Here is a 6000-nt window from a genome sequence, read left to right as displayed (position 1 = left end):
AGTGCGACCTGGTGTATGTTGTCTGTCTCATTACATTTCTCAGCGGCAAAATGATTCTGTTGAACAAACAAAATGAACATATGAATAAAAACAAAATACAAATATAAAAATTACAACCGACTTAAGATATAGCAATGATATCAGGCTATTACCTTGCTTGAGGAATGTATCCATCAATATCCACATAAAGGAACGATAAGCCATTCATCTGCAGCTGACAAAGAATCCTGTTCCATTTCATGTGTCTTTTTAACAGTCTAATAAGAGAAAAAGTGATATAACGTCATAACTAGTGATAGGTTTTCAACTGTTTCATGTTTTTCACATTGGTGCATAGCCTCATTGGTCACCCAAGATAGCCCACCTAACAACTACTTGCATAATGTTCACCATTCTTAAAAAGAAGTGAGTGAGTAAATATTTTAAGCCACATCGGCAATATTTCAGCCATATTGTGACTAAACAAGTTACAATTTAATAATGAATACAGGTAAATTATAAAAATCTGTCAACGAAGGTCAGTAAAATAACTAGTTTATCACAGATTTCAATTTTAAACTAGTACTGAACTATGAAACATTTTAACGATATATGACAATACAATATAAAAACAGGCAATACATTGCCAACGGCTGACGGTAGATCACCATACTAGGGACCATGGGGACTTACAGTACATTTGCTTCCTGCATGGACCCAAACTTGATTTACACAATCCCTTCAGCCGTCAGCAAGTTGTTTTTTTAGACAATTTAGCCATAGATTAAAATAACACATATTCTACGGTTAGAAATAATGGTATGTTTAAATTTACTTTGAATGTTTTGGGACTTACGTACCCCCACAGAAGGACAATAATTTTACAATGCTTCAACCACCTGTGAGGATACAGCTACTCAACAATCTCAGCTGCTCAATTAAACTACCAATTTTAGAATATTTATCTATTTACAAATCAATCAACAAATCTAATTCTTTTAAAAATGCCTTAAAAAAGTAATTTAGGTAGCCAACAATGAGCAATCAACGTACTGGAAGGAAGCACTGGAAGATACTGTTACAATAACCATGGCGGCATTTTCCAACACGATCGGACCACTTTCAGTTCACTATCGCACCAGTTTCACTCCAATATAGCACCACTTTCACTCCACAACCGCACTACCGCACCACTTTCACTCCACTATTGCGACACTTCCACTCCACTATCGCACCACTTTCACTCCACTACCGCACCACTTTCACTCCACTATTGCGACACTTTCACTCCACTACCGCACCACTTTCACTCCACCATCGCACCACTTTCACTCCACTATCGCACCACTTTCACTCCACCATCGCATCACTTTCACTCCACTACCGCACCACTTTCACTCCACTACCGCACCACTTTCACTCCACTATCGCGACACTTTCACTCCAATATCGCACCACTTTCACTCCACTACCGCACCACTTTCACTCCAATATCGCACCACTTTCACTCCACTATCGCACCACTTTCACTCCACTATCGCATCACTTTCACTCCACTATCGCATCACTTTCACTCCACTATCGCACCACTTTCACTCAACTATCGCACCACTTTCACTCCACTACCACACCACTTTCACTCCACCATCGCACCACTTTCACTCCACTACCGCACCACTTTCACTCCACTATCGCGACACCTTCGAGCCACAGTTTGCGCGATGTTCCTCTCTAACTTAATACTAAAGGCAGTATAAATGCGCAGTAACGCCGGCGCACATTTGTAACTTAGAAGAGGACAGTATTTATTAGCAGTCTTATCTTGAGGCAGGGCGACCTAAATCTACTCGAGGAAACTGGGTTGCCTTGAAGGCTGCATGCCATTAAAGTACCGAACGATATCGTTGTTATCTAACTCCAACGGTTCAGTTATGCAAATCACCGTGTCACCCCAAAGTGCTGTGCAGAATGTCCTTTTGACTTTGATATCAAACTTCCACCTTCATTTCATGTCATAAGTAACTTCCCCTTGGTTAGATGTTGCCCTTGTGAAATTTCTCCCCACTAATGCGGCACTGACTCAACGCGGTTTACGAGATTTTGCATGGTTGCGATACTATGGGGGCACACTACGCCGCTCTGGCGCCGCTATCGCACCACTTTCACTATTACGCGACATTTGCACGATGTTCGGATGAGTCGCTATAGTCATGCTATCTTCCAATGTTTGTGACAAATTTGACGTACAGCATACTTTACAGTACTTGATAGGTTAAACATTCTAGGGTTTATACTTCCGTTGGCATACTCGTCTGAAGTGTCTTTGAAAAATAAAATCGGCATGTTATCTGCAAAAACAAGAAACGGAAATACTAAAAAAAAGTAACATCTAACAAAATGAATACCAAAATATGAATTTCTTATGTCTTCATGCACCGGGAGTGATATCTGCGGGGAAAATAAGGCCAAAAAATAAAAGTGGGGAAACGCAAAAACGGAACCACTCGGATGCGTATCGGTCAAACACACTATCATGAAATGAACGTGCAACATGAATAGCTGGACAATGTAAACGATGGGTTTTCATTATCTGTCATCATATTTGTACAGCATGCAAAAGTGAAAACATGCCACGACAATTAAAAGCTCAACCGAACAGGCCATCAACCAACTGCAGACGCGACGCGGCTTCGGCCTTAGCCAGTGTTAATTTCGCGTATCCCCAAACACTATTATAAGAATATGGAACCTTTATCAGACGGAGAGGTCAACAGGTGACGTACCCGGATCCAGTTGACCACGTCCACAACTGTAGCGCAGGACAGGTTCATATTGATCCGTCACTTAATCGATAGGCTCACCACGGTCACTTTCACAGGTACAGCAATTTTCAGTCCAGACAGTGAGGAGCTGCCGCTGAGTATGGGCACAACACTGACGAGTCACGTCGCGGGGAACATTACGGACGAACTGGATACAGGAAGTGGACAGGTTTGTTAGGGGTAGTGTAATGCTACTCGTAGAAGACTTTATACACGTCCAGGGCACAAAGTTACACAGGTGAAATTCGACTACACGCCTTTCTTATTATGTAACAAACAAACGTGATTTAATTTCAACCCGACCTCACACAACAAGACTGACAACAACCTTTTTGAGGAACCACACCATCCAAGTACAGTCATGGCCCTCAAGGTCTCCAGGTCTAAACCCCATCGAACATTTATTGAATGCTCTTGATCACCGTCTGTTTTCACGCCAGAAACAAGCAGGGAACCTTCAACAAGGAAGAATGTTGAACATTCCCAAAGCCACAATTGACAATTCTGACTGGTTCCATGTGGCGACAATACAAGGCCGCTCCGGACTTTCACGTTTGCCATACAGATGACCTTCATCTTGACATTCGATTGTTTCATGTGTGCCATGATGAACCTCGGTAACTGGCAATGACTTTGTGGCAAATGTGAACATTTTATTATGATCTGTTAAAGGTCACATGCAACGTAAAACACAACTTTGCAGATTCTGATACCTTTCGGTATGGACTTACCGAAACAAATCATCAAAAATGCAAATTCAACTTATAATGTTGAAAAATAACGCGATGAAAACAACCGCGCAAAATCGTAGGTCAAACGATTCACTAATTTTCCCCCAGCGCTTGGGGGAATTGAAGTGGTTTCAACAGCTAGGCTGCGCTCATAGCACATGCGCAATGAATAGGTTCGCGCAGCCTGGAAGGAACAGAATTTCTAACTGTGATATAGATATGTCGTTGTCACAGACAAAACTCAATGTCTGTTTATTGACACCTATGTGTCTGCTTGCCCGTCTACTAATGACAATATTCAATACACAACTGCTATCACTGACCACATGCAATTTGAACTTAACACCTATCAGGCTATACACCATAAACAAAATGCATTGATTTATGGCCCGAGTTCGGTCACTGTCACATTATATAATTACACAAATAAACAGGTGTGATACTTGTACACATGACATGTTATGATGTCTGTTGATTGCAAAATGTTATACACAAAAAAATGAGCATGTATTTACAAAATCCAACATCTCTATATATACACACACAATGAGTCGTGAGGGCATCTGCAAATGAACCAGCCGTTACACTTGAGTGCACACCCACCCGTTCTGACTGGTTCTCGGTATCCCGGCTGCTTCGTTTCTTGGGTTTTCTTTCCAAGTACAAAATATTGCACTTTTGATTTGTGATTGTACGCTTATAATTTTGTTAATATGTTTTTTCATAACCAGCAATGCATATTATATGTTATGAATAAGTGATAATTGTGTTTTAATTATGTTTGATTTTTTTGGTTGCATGTGACCTTTAATCATTTTGGAATGTCGAAAGTCCGGAATCTCTCCGCACCGTGGCCAGTTTCTGACAACAGATTTGATAAAATTCAACATGCAGTTATGAATACATGCTAAGGGTGAGAAAATTAAAAAGAATCTTTTTTCAGAAACTCGAAAAATGTTCACTACAGTAGCCCACAGGCGAAAGTGATTACGTTTGCTCAAAATTCATGTTTTGGGAGTTTTAAATGAATGAAAGTTTTTTCACGAGTGTCATGACACAATATTCAACTCATTTTAACTTAATTCAATTAATTTAGAGCGTAATTCAAGCCTCTCGAACATGAGCGAGAATATTATGTGAAGTGGCGTTTGTTTACATGATACGCATGACATGTTCATCTTGAAGTACTTGTGTGTAGTATAGGTGCAATGTCCAGCCAGAAGACTTTTAAGAAACTTTTGCCCTTAAAGTGAAACCCTTTCAGTGATAAAAGAGAGAGAGTGTTTTATTCAGTAAAGGGGCCACAGGCCCATTATACATCAGGTGTACAGAATATACAATTATTAGAGCACCGTACAACATCATAAGAGCTGCACAATTATACATTGTGGGTACGAAGGCTGAAAGAAATTTATTTCGTTCTTTCATGGCAAAAAATAGATATTTTGCAAGACAATTTATAGTATACGTATTCTTTGATGTAAACAACTGGGCTAATTTCACTTCAGATGGATATATGTGATAATATTTAGGGAGGATATCATTTCTTAATTTTCCATAAAAAGTGCATTCCAGGCAAAAGTGACATTCATTTTCTATGTTTGGTATGATACAAAGCGGGCACAGGTGATCCTCCCTTTTAAGACCTAAATGTCTACCGTACTCTATCATCAAATTGTGGTTTGAGCAACGAAATCTACTTAAGAAGATTCGAAACTGTTTTACACTAACACTATCGATATAGAACTCGAAAGCTACACCTTCTTTGAGCCTGCGATAAAAATCCAATTTCGAAACAAGTATCATACGAGATGACCACAACTGGTTATCTATATCAATACATCTTTGCTTAAATAATGATATGAAAGTAGAGATATTTCCAACACTTTGACTGGCCCACACATTGCCAAAACCATAACTGTACAAAAGAGATTTCACCTTAAAAGCCCAACAATCTATACCTTTTTCAGCAAGACAATACTGATACTCATATACCTTATTTAAGATTACATTCTCAACTTGACACAGGAGGCGAACCCAATATTTAACAATCTTAATGTACTGATTTACCTTTAATGAATGACGACCAATCTCAGCACGCGCTGCAATATTTGGCGTGTATCTTGAGAGACTCAAAACCTGTTTACAGAACCTATCGTGTACATTCAATACAGATGGCGACGGGTGGAACCCCCAGACTTCACTTCCGTATAGTAACAATGGCAGAACCTTGACATCAAATATATGGAGCAAAACATTAATTGGTAGATTATAAAAATTCTTAACCGATGATTTGAAAATATTCAACACCTTCCATGCTTGGTCAGCCAAAGTTTTCTGTGTAATATACCATGATCCAGAGGAAGAGAAGTGAACACCCAAGTATTTCTATGATGCAACAATTTCAAGCAACTGTCCATTCAAATGGAACTTTTTATAATGTCTTAGTCGACCAGCCTTCCTGAATA

The 6000-nt window shown here is 39.5% G+C and overlaps 2 protein-coding genes across 3 annotated transcripts in view; both read left to right on the top strand.

Annotated features, from left to right (window-relative positions):
• The window catches only part of LOC124273278, a 97621-nt gene that overhangs the window by 38712 nt on the left and 52909 nt on the right, over positions 1-6000 (top strand). The window lies entirely within an intron of this gene.
• LOC124273279 overlaps positions 1-6000 on the top strand; it is a 37213-nt gene that overhangs the window by 616 nt on the left and 30597 nt on the right. The gene's annotated exons all lie outside the window — the stretch shown is intronic.

Source organism: Haliotis rubra, unplaced genomic scaffold (genome assembly GCF_003918875.1).
Source record: "Haliotis rubra isolate DU_JTF1 unplaced genomic scaffold, ASM391887v1 Scf179, whole genome shotgun sequence".
NCBI classification, from domain to species: domain Eukaryota; kingdom Metazoa; phylum Mollusca; class Gastropoda; order Lepetellida; family Haliotidae; genus Haliotis; species Haliotis rubra.
This window is presented reverse-complemented; position numbering and strand designations above follow the sequence as displayed.